This window comes from Myotis lucifugus, unplaced genomic scaffold (genome assembly GCF_000147115.1).
Source record: "Myotis lucifugus unplaced genomic scaffold, Myoluc2.0 scaffold_233, whole genome shotgun sequence".
Taxonomy (NCBI): Eukaryota; Metazoa; Chordata; class Mammalia; order Chiroptera; family Vespertilionidae; genus Myotis; species Myotis lucifugus.
In genome coordinates, this window is record NW_005871281.1 from 984,527 (window position 1) to 1,001,030 (window position 16,504).

Genomic DNA, 16,504 nt, shown 5'->3' on the forward strand with positions numbered 1-16,504 from the left:
AAAGGGGATTGAGGTAACGGAAAGCACAGGGTATCTAACTTGGGTAAGTAATTTTTATTAATTCCATTTTAACATTTTCTCGGTATCTCTTCCTCAAAGTCAAAGAAATTAATCTCCCCTCCCCACCAAGGGACATGCTGTTGTGATTTTCAAAGGAATTAAATGTCTTGTCTCAAGAAAGCCAATTTTCCAAACCAGAGAGGAGAAATCATCACTGTATAGAAATGGTGTTGCCTTTATGGCAAATAGCACAGCTAATGTTTTAGGTCCTTACTAGCTTTTAAGATGTGAATTATACTTTTGTACAAGAAAATGAGAGAGACAATATATAATTCTATCTCTTTACAGGGCAGGCTCTGAAAAGATGTTAAATATGTTCAAATGTTTCTCAGCCAAAGCCATTTGGGGCCATCTGCTGACCCAGGTGGAAAGAGGAACTGGAAAATTCTGTGTTCTCTCCTCCCACAGTGTAGTGACATGTGGCTTGAGGCAGGAAGGATGGAGCCTGGCGAATTATGGCTAATACTTAGTTCTACTTCACCTACCCTGGCTCAGGCTCTGAGAAAACAAGACAGACATATGGACGCGCTGGGAGTTAACAGACTTGAGTCAGTCTTTGGCTGCAGGACCTGTGAAAAAATGTGGAAGCTGGTGTCAGACATGCCTGAGCTTGCCACCTTGCTGTACTCTCTCGCAGCTATATGACCTTGGGAATTAACTAAGCTTCAGTTCCATCATCTCTGAAAGGGAGCTAATAAGAATAGCTTCATCTTCGTTTTTCCATGAAGAGTAAATGAGATTTTTTATCACCTCACCCAGTCTAAACTCTTTCAAGTTAATCAGATCAATTTTATTTTATAGTCAGTGAGAAAGTGTTAATGGCTTTTTAGTGAGATCTCTGCCTTTTGGAAGAATAACCGTGTCTGTGTAATCTGAGATGGTACTAATAGTAGACAAATACTATTTATTCTGCATCAGCCACTCTGCTGTTTCATATGCAGCAGTCATTTATTCATCACACCTCCATAAAATAGTTACTATCCTCATTTTAAAGGGAAAGACTGAGCCTCAGAGAAACTGTGCCAGATAACAGAGCTGGTCAGTTGTCAGAGCTGGCATCTCCCCCAGGTCTGTTCACATCCAAGACCTCCATACTGAGTGTTCTTGGGGAATAGGTGACAGGTCCCTGACCCATTTCTCACTACCATCCTTGATATAAACTTCCAGCAGGCCCGACTTTATCCTGGTCCATAAGTCTGTAAGTAGAGCAATAGGAAAACCTTGAAGTGGTAGTTCATTAATTTTCAAAATCCTACAGTTCCAAACCTTTCAAGACTCCTAATGACCCAACTTACAGGTGGAATAATAAAGACTGAAATGGAATTGTCACCTCAACACTAGGGCACCAGTTCTCAGTGACACTGAGCAATTGCATGACGCTCAGCTGCTCTACAATGAAATTAAACATCCCCGTCTCACTGAGATGTTATGAATATTAAACAGTAATAGATATGTAATGTCCTAGATATTGCTGATTGCAAGAAGCACACAGGGACTATTATTAACCTGTAGAAAACAGGGGCCAGTCAGAAACCCTTACAGAAAAGGGTAAGGACTAGTGTTTCTTATTCTTGAAAGGCAGTGAGTAGGATGTCTTGCTAGTTGTATTAGTTTTCTTGGGCTGCCAAAACAAACTAGCAGAGACTGGGAGGCTTAAACAAAAACTTTATTTTCTCATTGTCCAGCAAGCCAGTGTTCCAAGATCAAGGCATTGGCAGAACTGGTTTCTTCTGAGGCCTCTCTGCTTGGCCACAGATGGTATCTTCTCCCTGTGTCTTCACAGGGTCTCCCCTCTGTGTGTGTCTGTGTCCTCATCTCCAGTTCTGATAAGGGCACCAGTCATATCAGACTAGGGTCCACCTTAATGAACTCATTTTACCTTAACTGCCTCCTTAAAGGCTCTCTTTCCTGACACAGCCACATTCCGAAGTACTGGAGTTTCAGACTTCAACATACGAATGTTGGGAGTTCAAGAAAGGAAGGAGGGGTGAGTAATCACAGACAGACCAATCAGGAAACCCCAGGACATATGCAAGTCTGGACGATGTCGGGATTTCACGTTTTTCCACCGTTGCTTTTCTTTTTAAGGATGTGCAAGGAGCGCCACTTTACATGCACAAATACCAACTGCCGTTACTTGGGTAGTTTCTATGGTCCCTCAGAAAAAAAGGTCAGGAGAAATCTTGTTGCAAAGTATGTTTCAGAGTCTTAGATTTTGTCAAGTCGCATACTCACCTTTCCTGCTTTCCAGTTCTCATTGCTCAAGGATTCAAGGGGATGAAGCATCTAACCCATCCTCTTGAGCCCTTGAAATGGCAGCTGCCCCTTGCAATTCACGTAATGAACGACACAGGTTTGTAAAATTTCTGGAGCAGACATTACATTTCTTTTAACTCTACATTTTTCCCTAAATATTAAGCTCTGATTTCTTTAATTTACATGAGTGGAGTTCCTAAACATTAAAGACATAATACCATCTAAATTAAAATAATACTAATAATAATTGGGCTCAGTTGTGTAGATTAAAAAAACTGTCCTCTTTCATTTTAATACCCACAAGTTTACTTATTCTTTGATTTACGATAGATTTTTAAGCAGTTTTTTTTATTATAAATGATTATAAGAGTGACTTCAGAAGAATGGCGATGTGAGAGATCTCCTTGTTCTCTCCCTCTGAAATTTCAACAAGTTGAACAGCTATAACTCAACCAGGGATTCCCTGCTCAACACATAGGCATGCCTGAGAGATCTGCACATTGAAACATCTAAAGTGGGGCAAACAGGGACAAACTAGGGGGAAGAGAAGGGAGGAGAGCTCAGGCTGGCCATGAACACAGCCCAACAACCAGGAGCTCATTGCTGACTCAGGCTGGAGAAGGGAGGTGTTTCCTTCAGCTGGGAGAAGTGGAGAGTCTGGTGGGTACTTCTGCAGGATGGTTGGCATTCCAAACAAAGAAAGGAAGCCATAGACCTGCCAACCCATAGAATCCCCAAACTCATCTACCATTGCCCTCAGTGTTCGGTTATGGAGCACATTATCTGCAAACCCAAGAATTATTACTACAGAATCACTATTTCCCCTGAGCAAAACTGCACTCTGTGACTGATCCTTGTTTGGGGCACATGGAGAGGGACTTTCTCGATGTCCGAGGTCACCATTACTGAGAGGACAAAACAAACCCCACCTCACCTCCAAGCATTGTGGCTATTCTGAGGACAGCCAAGGTCAGTTTTGAGACTTTACAGAGCTAAAAAGGTCGGGTTCAGTACCACCTACTGGAAAATAATAGAAAAACCTTTTTATAGCAATCTGCTAGAGAAATGCCACCAATACTTACAGAAGATGCCTAAACTTTGAACAAACCTATCAAATACCATGAATAACCAATGTAGCAAGGCAGCTCAGAAAGAAAAATATCTAGAAAGAACACATGGAAATATGTGATATAAATGACAGTGAGTTCAAGATTGCAATTCTACAAATACTCAATGAGATGTGAGGAAGTATAGACAGGCAATTTAATGCACTCAGAAAACAAATTAATGAACAAAACGAGTACTTTGCCAAAGAGATCGAAACTTAAAAAAAAGGAAACTAAATATAAATCCTGTTGATGAATAAGTCAATATAAGAGATCAGGAATGAACTTCTGACATAGGAAATAGAGTAAACCAAAATGGAGGAAAGGATCAGAGATATTGAAGATAGAAATCTAGAAATAATACAGAGAGAAGAAGAGAAAGAACTGAGTATAAAAAATGAATGAGCTTTATAAAAACTATCTGATTCATTCAGAAAAAGGAATATAAGAATATATGCATACCAGAAGAAGAAGAAGAATGAGAAAGGAATGGCAAGCCTATTCAAGCAAATAGTGGATGAGAACTTCCCAAACCCATGGAAAGAGCTAGATCCTTTGATAGAGGAAGCAAACAGAACACCTAGTTACTACAATCCGAAAAGGCCCTCTCCAAAGCACATTATATTAAAAATGTCAAAAATCAATGACAAAGAAAAACTACCACACAGCCAGGGAAATAAGGAAGTGACCTGTAAAGGAAAGCCCATCAGGTTATCATCAGACTTCTCAGCAGAAACTCTACAAGCCAGAAGAGAGTGGATCCAAATATTTAAACTACTGAAAGTGACAAATTACCAGCCAAGAATAATATATCTAGTAGGGTATCTTTTAACTATGAAGAAGAAATAAAGACTTTTCCAGACATACAGAAGCTGAGGGAATCTATTACCAGAAGAATGCCACTGCAGGAAATAATCAAAGAGCTTATTCTACCTGAAACAAAGAAAAAAAAGGCACAAATCTACAAGTAAGATCACCACCAAACTCACAGCATAAATAGGGACAATTTTTGACAACAAACATAAAAGGAGCATTGAGATCAGATGCATTTGCAATGGAGCATTTAGATTGGATGCATTCAAAAAATATATAAATTACTGTATATATGAAACTTTCTTTCTCATAAAGCTAATGGTGATTATGAACAAAGCCCACAAATTGAGACACATAGCTTTAAAAATGAGGAAACAGGGGGAAGTTGTATGGAATATCACCAAACAAAAACAACTGACAGAAATATAAAGGAAAAGAACTAATGCAGATACAGAGCTACCAGAAAAAAAATGAAAAAATGGCTATAGAAAATGCTCATGTATCAATAAATACCCAAAATGTTAATGGATTGAACTGACCAATAAAGAGACACAGAGTAGCAGATTAGATAAAAAACAAAACCCAATGATATGCCGTCTTCAGGGGCCATAACTAGGCTGCAAGGACAAAGGTAGATTTAAAGTAAAAGAGTGGAAATGATTCTTCAAGCAAATAAACATCCACAGAAAAGCAGGGGTAGCCATTATTATATCTTATGAAATAGATTTTAAGATAACAAAGTTAACTAGAGACAAAGATGGCTATTGTATAATGATAAAGGGAACACTACATCAAGAAGACATAACACTTCTTACTATATATGTACTCAATCAGGGAGCACAGAAATTTATGAAGCAATCACTCACAGAACTAAAGTGGAAAACATACCAAAAGACAATCATAGATGTGGACCTTAATACATCATTGGAAGCTCTAGATAAATCATCTAAACAGAAATCAATAAAGAAATATTGGCCTTAAATGACATATTACACCAAAAATAAAATAATTGACATTTTAGAGCCTTTCATCCCAGAACATCAGATTATATATTCTTCTCCAGTGCATATGAAACATTATCAAGGATAGACCATATGCTGGGTCACAAAACTAGCCTGAACATATTCAAGAAGATTGAAATTATATCAAGCATATTCTCTGACCACATGTCTTGAAATTAGAAATCAACTGCAAAAATGAAAAAAAGAAACCCACAAATATGTGGAGATTTAAGAACACATTACTAAAAAAGTGACTGGGTCAAAGAAAGAATAAAAGGTGAGATCAAAAGTTATATAGAGACAAATGAGAATGACACCATGATATATCAAAACTTCTAGGATGCAGTGAAAGCAATAATAAGAGAGAAGTTTATATCAATACAGTCCTATCTCAAGAAACAAGAGAAATCCCAAGTAAACAACCCAACATTACATCTTAAAGAACTAAAAAAAGAAAACAAAATGAACCCAAGTCAGCAGAAGAAAGGAAGAGCAGGATTGAATGAAATAGAGAACAAAAAGAGTATACAAAAAAATTAATACAAAAAGAGTCTATCTGGGTAGACTCACTAAGAAAAAAAAGACCCATATAAATCAAATCAGAAATGAAAGAGGAGAAGTCACCACAGGCATCATATACAAAGGATTGTATTAGAATACTATGAAAGACTATGTGCCATCAATTTCAATATACTAGAAGAAATGATAAGTTCCTAGAAATATATAACCTTCCTAGACTGAGTCATGAAAAATTAGAAAATTTAAATAGACTGATCAGCAGTGAGTTCTATTAAACATTCAAGAAGATTTGAAACCTGTCCTCAAACTCTTCAAAAAATTGAAGAAGAGCTAATACTTCCTAACACATTTTTATGAGGCCAACATAACCATGATACCAACACCTGGCAAGGATAACACACATCAAAAAAAAACCCTAAAAACCAGTATCTCTGATGAATGCAGATGTAAAAAAAAAATCTAAACAAAATACTAGCAAATCAAATACAACAATACATTAAAAAATAATATGATCACAATCAAGTAGAGTTCATTCCAGGGATACAAAGATAGCTCAACATATGCAAATCAATCAATGTAATTTACCACATTGAGAAAATAAACGATAAAAATCATGTGATCTTAACAATAGATACTGAAAAAACATTTTATAAGATACAACATCCATATATGATTAAAACACTTAATAAAATGGATATAGAAGGAAATTATCTCAACATAATAAAAGCCATATATGACAAAACCTCAGCCAGTATCATACTCAATAATGAAAAATTGAAAGCTTTTCTTCTAAAATCAGGAACAAGATAAAGATGTCCACTCTCAGCACTCTTAAAATTCTAGAAGTCTTAGCCAGAGCAGTAAGGCAAGAGAAAGAAATGGAAGACATCCAAGTTGGGAATCAAGAAATATAAGTGTCGCATTTTGTAGGTGCCATTATTCTCTACATAGAAAACCCGGAAGACTCCATCAAAAACTGTTAGAAACAATAGACAAATACGGTAAAGTTGCAGGATACAAAATCAATGTATGAAAATCCATTTCTTTCCCATATACTAACATGAAATTTCAAAAACAAAAAAATAATTAATTTTGCAAGTGGAACCAAAAGAATAAAATGGCTAGGAATATATACTAAAAACTATAAAGCATTAATAAAATAGAGTTAAAAAGACACAATATGGAAATATATTTCATATTCATGGATTGGAAGAATTAACAGTCAAAATGGCCATATTACCCAAAGTAATATACAGATTTAATGCAATCATTATCAAAATCCAATGTCATTTGGGGTCAAAGGACCCCAAGTAGCCAAAGCAATCTTGAGGGGGAAAAAATAAAGCCCGAGCTATCATACTACCTAACTTCAAATTACACTACAAAGTTATGATAATTAAAACAACATGTTACTGGCAGAACAGACACACAGACCAACGAAACAGAAATGAGAGCTCAGAAATAAAACCACATGTATATGGTCAGATAATTTTTGACAGACAAGCCAAAAACACACAATGGAGAAAAGAAATCCCCTTCAATAAATGGTGCTGAGAGATTTGGAAAGCCACATTCAAAAGAATGAAACTAGATTACAGTTTGTCCCCATGTACAAAAATTAATTCAAAATAGATCAAATACCCACTAGTAAATATGATATCTGAAACAATAAGTTATATTGAAGAAAGTGTTAGTACTGAACTTATGCTCCTTAGTCATTGAGAACATTTTATGAATTTGACCCCAAAAGCAAGGGAAATAAAGGAAAAAATAAATGTATGGGACTATATCAAAATAAAAAGCTTCTGCCCAGCAAAGAAACCAACAACAAAACAAAAAGGCAATAGACCAAGTGGGAGATGATATTTGTAAACAACAGCTACTAAAAAGTTTTAACATCCAAAATATATACAGTATTCATAATACTCAACACCAAGCAAGCAAACAATCCAATTAAAAAAAATGGGTAAAGGACCTGAACAGACACCTCTCCCAAGAAGACATTGAACGTTCATCAGATATATGAGATGTTCAACTTCACTAGCTATTACAGAAATGCAAGTGAAAACTACAATGAGATACCACCTCATACCTATTAGAATTGCTATTAGCAACAAGACAGAAGGGAACCCTCATTCACTGCTGGTGGGAATGTAAACTGGTATAGCCACTATGGAAAACAGTCTTTCAGTTCCTCAAAAAATTAAGAACAGAGTTACCATATGGCCCAGCAATCCCTCTCCTGTGTATCTATCTACCCAAAATCTAAAAAACATGTGTTCCCAAAGATGCATGCACCCCTATGATCATTGCAACATAATTCACAATGGTCAAGACATGGAAACAGCCAAAGTGTCTTCCATAGAGAATTGGATAAAGAAGATGTGGTACATACATAGTATGGAATAATACCCAGCCATAAGAAAAGACAAAATTTTTCCATTTGCGACAAATGGGTGGACCTTGAGCATATTATGCTAAGTGAAATAAGTCAACAAGAAAAAGCTAAGAACCATATGATTTTACTCAAATGTGGGATATAAAACTGAAACTCATAGATACAGACAACAGTATGGTGATTACCAGAGGGAAGGGGTTGGGGAGGGGGGTGGGAGGTGGAATGGTCCTAATATATGGTGACGAGAGATGTTTTGACTTTGGGTGGTGGGCACACATGCAATGTACAGATCATGTATCATAGAAATGTACACATGAAACCCTATTAACCAATGTCACCCCAATAAATATAATAACATTTTTAAAATAAAAATAAAAGATTATACATTTATTATGGTAGAAATTTATAAAATCTAGCATACATTTATAAATCATAGTAAGTAAATTTAACAAAATAGAAATCACTCATTTTCTTTTTTTCAAAGGGAAATGTTATTAAAATTATGCACAGTGCCATACAAACAACTGTAAACATACTTTTGCCCCACTCTCTATTATAATATAATCATAAAATTATGACACTAAAATTCTCTGAAAATGTGAGCTTAATAAATAATTAACATTTCATTATATAAATATTGTTTCATTTAATTCACCATTCTCCAAAAGTTTGACAGTGGAAGTTTCATATATTTGTTTTTAACCTGTATATATTTTTTCTATTGTAGGTGGCATATTCATTACTTGAGTTCATTTTTCTGGTGTACTTGGTAATAAAACATATTCAAGCTGATGAATGCATATATCGATATACTTAATGAAATATCACCATCTTTTATTTTTAAACATATGATTAGTTTCCCTCAGGACAAATGGTGTGAAATCGGTTCAATGTGATCCAGGCATACTCCTTCCCAAACCAATTAATATAAACTATTTGGCGACCATCAAGCAGTGCCACTCTTCATTCAAGTTGGGGTTGTCATCTATTGACTATTTCCTCACGACCACTGGATCAACTTTGTGCAAAAGGGACTCTTTCTCCTCCCCTCCCCTTATCCCATCCCTTTCTGCCCCTCAGCCCTACACCACACACACACACACACACACACACGCACATGTCTAGTCTGGTTAGACAGACTGTCATTTGTGCAGTGTCTGGCACCATGGCTACAGCTGGCTGGCTGGAGATAATGATGGCACCATGGCTACAGCTGGCTGGCTGGAGATAATGATGACAAAGGGGCCAGCTTCCTGCCAAAGTCAAAGACAAATGTCAGTCTTGCATTAAAACTCAATTACAGCCAAATTAATCACAATAATGTTGTGGCCTGTTAGAGAAAATGGAGCAATTTGGAGAAAATCTGTCTAAAACACTGGGAGAACCATACACCCACAAAATCCCCAGGAGTCCAATGGGCAAGAAACACAGATTAAAAGTGAACTTGTTGGCCAGGATACAGGTTCTTATTGGAATTCTGAGAAATATTCTTCTTTCCCCCAAAGATATATTTTGAGTTGGCTACTGCATTAGAAGCAGTGAATTCTCTGAATTAAGCACCATCACAGCACACTCAACACACCTGGCTGATGTGTCTTGATGCTTCTTTGCTCCTACAGATCCCCCAAATGCAATGGGAGACCTGAGGAAGCACTTGCATGGTGCAGAGAGAGAACCTGTGATGTTCGTGCCTTCAGCCAGCATCCTATGCAACATCCCACTGCTTTGTCATGGCCCCCTGCCAAGTCACACAGGGAGCCATGCTTTTTATAATAAATCTCATTCATCTGAGCAATTTGTGGGTTTTCTTTGCAGACTTCCTCGGAATATTTTATAGAGTGAGCATGGAGAGGATTCTCTTACACAGGGCACAATTTTAGCAACCCCAGCAGACTGCAGGCTCCTCTGTGCTTCCTCCTCCTCCAAGAATGTAACCAGCTACCTCTGTGGACTCGTGTGTGTGCACGTGTGCTCATGTGTGTATGTGTGCTCATGTGGGTGTGTGTGTGGGTGTGTGTGTGAGCACATATGGGTGCAGAGCATCTTCCCCCAAGCTCTCCCCCCAGACAGAGCCCCTGCCCTTGACTTATTGGCCAAAGGCTCTCCTCACCCAAGACACTCAGGAAAAATGGGGTTTTCAACCCCCCAGATATGTAGTCACAGAAATATGTTTTAGACTCAATTTTGTATTCTAAACAATTTACTTAGCCCCTCAAGGTTTCAATTTTTTCATATAAGTGAATCTAATTCATAGCTTATAAGACTCTGGCAGAGGTTAAGAGCGATAACCTGTAAATGGTGCCTAATCGAGGGTTTGGCATGATGGTGCTCAGTGAAAATCGCCGTTCTTCCCTCCCTGTGCCTGAGAGGTGTCCACGAAAAGAGGGAGAGCTAAGACCACAGGAAATAGAAGAAAAAAGCCCAATGAAGATGCTCTCTGTTGATATAGCTTTTAATGAATACATTATGGCAGTTCAAGATGCTGCATTCGAACGCGGAGCGCATGCCTGCAGAAGGGGAGATTGATTTATCAGAGAGCTCCATGCAGGAAGTGGTGCTTTGAGCTGGGACTTGAATGATTTTGGCACCTAGAGGTGAAGGATAAGGACATTAGTGTGAGATTCGATTTAATGTAAGTTCCTTTCCCTGAAATGTGTGAGGCTGCAGTGAAGAGGACAGGGGAAAGGGCCCCTGCCGTTACTGCTGGCCACAGCAGCGTCCAGCTTGCCTAGATTGTGAGCACATAGGTTTAAGGTACGTTGGGCAAATGTAAAAAAGAAAACACTGAACACAAATGGACAACATGAAAATCCGCCTCTCTCTGAGTGCGTGAAAAATTGATACCTATTCCTCAGTGTTTCCATCCAAGGTCTTACCTCCCTCAACATGAGCAAAATAAAAAATGAGTGCATCTAATAAAATCCATGTGATGGTACAATAAAATGATCAATAGCCAGGATAGCAAAATTAGGTTGTTTTACTTTTGAATACCAACGGCTTTCAAGTTGCTATGGCAATGGCGCTTTATGGGAGATTATAATGGATTTTTAAAACATGCTGAAAGACATTGTCTTGGAGAAATTATTCACTGGGTGCTCACACATGAGCACTTATGTCTGAGTATGTGTCTCTGTGTATATGTGTAGTGTGCGTGTGTAGCATGTGTGACCTGTTTAAACCAATGACCATTAAAGCTAAGTACACTAGTATTAAAAATTATATTTAAAGCACATTCTTGGTGTCCTCCTGAACTTTTTTGTCTCACATGAACAGCTACTTGCGAGAAAAGCTCAGATAATCAGCATCAAGGAATGTTTTGCTTGCTTGTCTAGTTAATAGTTCATGTTGTCTGCCTCCCTTACCTTTTCTCATCTGCCTCTTCCAAGATCACACAGCTACATTTCATCAGTTCTCCCCACCCACACCCCAGGATTTTTCTATCTGTTCCTTCAGCTCTGATAATAACATGAGTCCTAATGCCTAACATTTATGAAGCAGACACAGAAGGGAAGGGTCCTGCCCGCACAAAATCACCACTTCCAATTGCATCTATTGAGGGCTTGTAGCATTGCGTCTCCTAATAAGATAATTTAAAAATCTGCCTAGAATAGACCTGTAGAAGTCATATTTTATTTTTTTAATTATCCCCTAAGGGCATGTTTATTAATTTTAGGGAGAGGGGAAGGGAAAGAAAAAAAAATCTATGTGAGAGAACAACATTTATTGATTGCCCCCCCTTTGGGTAATTGAATCCACAGCCTAGGTATGTGCCCTGATCAGGATCAAACCTGCAACCTTTGGGTGTATAGGATGCTTTCCAACCAACTGAGCTGCACTGGCCAGGGCAAGTCACTTGTTATTTTTAAATGCATCATTTGAAAATGTTAAGATAATACTATAAGAAAGTATTTATTAGTAGGAATAAGTTTACCTAAAATATAAAATAAAAGGGCAATATTGAACACTTTCTATACTGTGAATAGGTTGTAGGTGAAGTAACAAAGAAGGAACATACAATTAGTAAGGAGGACATAGAGATCAGATATAATAATAAAATTAAATTGAGTATGTATTCGTAAACAGAGTCTTTGCATCTGTAGTGGAAGACTCTACGGTAAACACGTTCTAGGCTACACACCCACACATCTCCCACTAGATCTTTTCTTGCAATTAGACAATATACCAGCAAATTCTATAGGATACATTTCTAAATTCACAAACTATATCTGGACTGACTAAATGGCTCTGCACAGCTAGAGTAATGAATAATAAATTAATCAATTAGGACGTTTATGTGATAGGTAATTAACAAAAGCTTTAGGAAGATACTAGAATATTTACCACCATGATTAAATCAAGGGACATCTGGAGTCCCAGATTTCCAAATCTAGCTTAACCAAAACAGGTGTATAGAATAATAATAGACCCCTAGCAATGGGGACCACCTGTTTATCAATAAACTTTGGAGAGACTGTGAGCAGCAGTTTTCAAGTTGTGGTCCCTGGAAAAGTAGTGTTAAGATCACTTTGTTAAAAATTTAAATTATCAGGACCTACCCACACTTACTGAGTTCGAAACTGGGAGTGGGGTCTAACGTCTGTATTGTATATACAGTGGGGCCTTGACTTAAGAGTTTAATTCGTTCCGAGACCAAGCTCGTTAAGGAGCTCGTTAAGGAGTTTGTTAACTCAAATTACTCTATCAACTCAATGCAAAAAATCGGCCGAGAGACAGCTGGTATCTCAAAAAACTCGTTAGTTGGGACACTCGTAAGTCAAGGCCCCATTGTACAAGTCTTCTAGGAGATTTGGATGCAGATTAAATTTTTAGAATCACTGCTTATAAGGAATGGAATAAAAGGAAAGGGAGGAAATGGATGGCTCTATTTAGCAGGTAGAGCAATGTTTAAGACTACACTGTGAACATGAGCTGAATTCGAATCCTGCTCCTATCACTTACAGACTTCTGAACATGAAAGTTACTTATCTTTCCTTAATTATCGTTTCCTCATCTATTAAAAAACCACAATAAAGCATTCACTGCACATAGTCAATGCTCAGTAAGTAGTGATTATTTTACTAATGATTTTTCTAAGCCACAAGGTTAGAGCTAGCAAAAGCTTATTGAATTTGATTTAACTTAAAAAATAAATTTATTTAAAATTTTCAAATTTATAAAAATTAATTTTGACTACTGGCATACAGCTCTTGTATTTATACTTCTGTGTGCACAATTTATGAAATAAGATTAAAATGAACAGAACCTAAACATGCCAAACTCATTGGAAAATGCTGCTCTCCTCATTCGCAATGGAATAAAGGTTTTCCAATGTGGCTCCTGAAACAGGAGCGTTCCACAAAGTGTCCCAAGGTGTTCTGCTGTTAAAGTAAAATAATGGGGCCACTTTAAGTTTTATAAATAATTGATTGAATACTCAAATATAACTAAACAGCGAAACTGCTCAACTTATAAATATGAGCACTTGCAATATTATATGCATTACAGGATAACTATATGTGTGTAATAGAAATGTTTTCAATTATAAATGTATTTCTGTTTCATAAAACAATTATCTATATCAGTGCTTCCGAATATTTCACAAAGTACATCTGAATCGCAGCTTCCCAAAGACTAACTGGGAAACACAATTTTTAAAGGACATTCATCTCTAATTGGATGTAAAATGTTTCTTGTTTTTAAGTCACTGAGCAATAACAATGTTAATATCCTGGATGTTCAATCTTACTTTTCAAATTATTGGCCGAAAACTCTGTGCTCTAAATAGCTGTAAAGAAATTGGGAAGACCTAGAATCACATTAACTTTAGAAAACACACTCATTTTATATTCTAAGAGATATTAGAAATGCTTCATGCTTCGTAGCCACAAAACATTTCCTGCAGCACCCAGCAATGCTGAGCGGTACCTTTGGAGTCAGAAACATAATTTAGAACATTAAAACATATTTTCAGCGTCAAACTTTCCAGCCGAGAAATGCAGGCTTATCAGCAATACCTACAGAGTTCAAATGTACGTTACAAAAATATGACAGTGTAAAATCTTAGATCATATCTAAGAACAAAATTCTGAAGGGACTTGAGAAATGCCAATAATTCAAAAATAAAAACATTATATATCACTGAACATCAGCTACTTTTCCAAAAAATGTATTTTAAACTTCTATACAAGGAAAATTTTTCAGTAATATCACTAGGGAATTTCTGGAATCTGTGGTATCATTCCTCATGGATAATTAATGCCACATATATTTTCACTAATTAAAAATATTTGTATATTGCTATGATATATCCTGACAACAGAAATTGCTTTTATTTTGGGGTCCAGAATGAGACAAAAATTTACTCTTCATTTTATACAGGTTTTATTTTTACTGTGTATAATTTTTTATCATGGTTCTATACTATTTTTTAAATAAGTAAAAGGAAAGAGAATAAAATGAAAGAATTAAAAGTATTAAAAGACAAATCCATTCTAGATGAAAACTCTTTGAAAACAGATAAAATTGATTGACACATGGCTACATAAAATATATAAAATACAGGAGTGAGAAAGAGTAGGTTTACAGTTGTGAACAAATAAATAATATGATAATTAATAAATAATAATGCAAGAATAAATTCTATTTTGCATACCCATGGCCAACTGTAAAACTACTCTTGCCCAACCCTGTATATCTTAAAATCATCAGCCAGCATTATAATTAAAGTACATTTATCATTTATTCTAAGAATGGCATAATAAAAAGACATTGTTGTATAAGATTGATGGGAATTTAAAATAGGACATTCTTCTGGGTAGCAATTTGACAGCAAATACTCCTAATTGTTAAACTATTTATATTTTGATCTTAGTAGTTCTCCTACCCAAAGATGTATGAACAAAATATTATTGATTTGTACACAAATATATATAATTATTTCAAAAATATAATTTTATATATAATTATATATAATTTGTTCTTCTTCATAACAGAATACAACAGCCATTAAAAAAGCATACCTTGTTTAGGCTAGAGCAAAATTCTCAATCTTTTTCTTGTCAAGATGTATACCCTGAGTGATATTCAAATGAAAGTTATGCACAACTCCCAGAATGTGTCCCTTTTCTCCCTCTCATAAAAACAAAAAGGAATATAAATCAAATCAGAAAGAGTGACTGTACTACCCACCTTGAATCTGATAGAATTTTTAAGATGCTAAATCATTCCAACTTCCTGTGCTTCATGTATGTGGGTATGAATCACGTGGCACTCCTCACTCCTGACCAGAATTGCACCAACGTGCTCAGAACAAAGGCCAAGAATGGGGATTGAGCAGGTGATTTATAAACATGTGACGATATCACCCAAATCGTTCAGTGAAAAATTCAATTACAAGGCATTTTATTCCATTTTCAGGAATTATATGCCAATGCTTTGAGTAGAATAAAATTGTGGGACATTAAAACGGGATCATAGGCAGAATGCCCCAAAGATAGCCACGCCCTATCAGTGACGGCGAACCTTGTGAGCTCGGCGTGTCAGCATTTTAAAAAACCCTAACTTAACTCTGGTGCCGTGTCACATACAGAAATTTTTTGATCTTTGCAACCATAGTAAAACAAAGACTTATATTTTTGAAATTTATTTTATATATTTAAATGCCATTTAACAAAGAAAAATCAACCAAAAAAATGAGTTCGCGTGTCACCTCTGACACGCGTGTCATAGGTTCGCCATCACTGCAATCCCTGGAAACTGAGAGTGTTCCTTTACATTTGCTGGTGGAATTCATGGTCTCAGATAGATTATCCCGGTTGGGCCAATCTAGCTATTTCCCAGTCTAGTCACTTAGCCCTGGCCTGGTGGCTCAGTTGGTTGGAGCATCATCCTGTGCACTGAAGGATTGAGGGTTCAATTCTGGTCAGGGCACATACCTAGAGTGTGGGTCTGATTCCCAGTCAGGGCATGTGCTGGAGGCAACCAATCAATGTTTTTTCTATCATACAGATGTTTCTCTCTCTCCACAACACCCCCAACCCCGCCAAACACACATACATACTTCTCTCTCAAAAATAAATTTAAAAAACATATTCTGACAATAAAAAAAAAAGTTTAGTCATTTAAAAGCAAAGAACTTTCCCAAACTAGAGGCAGAACATATGCAGCAGCGGAAGTCAGAGTGAGTGAATCATGAGGCGGATTGAAGGACCACTGCTGATTTGAAGATGGAGGGGCAGCACAACAAGGAACAGGGCAGCATAAGGGTTGAGAGAGGCTCCAGCTGGCAGCTGGCCAGGGAGCAGGGGCCATAGCCCCACAGCCACCACGAATTTGAAAACCTGAGAGCAGAT

At 36.9% G+C, this 16,504-nt stretch overlaps 1 protein-coding gene across 1 annotated transcript in view; it reads right to left on the reverse strand.

The window, feature by feature from the left end:
* The window catches only part of NRG3 (neuregulin 3), a 1,013,555-nt gene that overhangs the window by 320,249 nt on the left and 676,802 nt on the right, over positions 1–16,504 (reverse strand). The gene's annotated exons all lie outside the window — the stretch shown is intronic.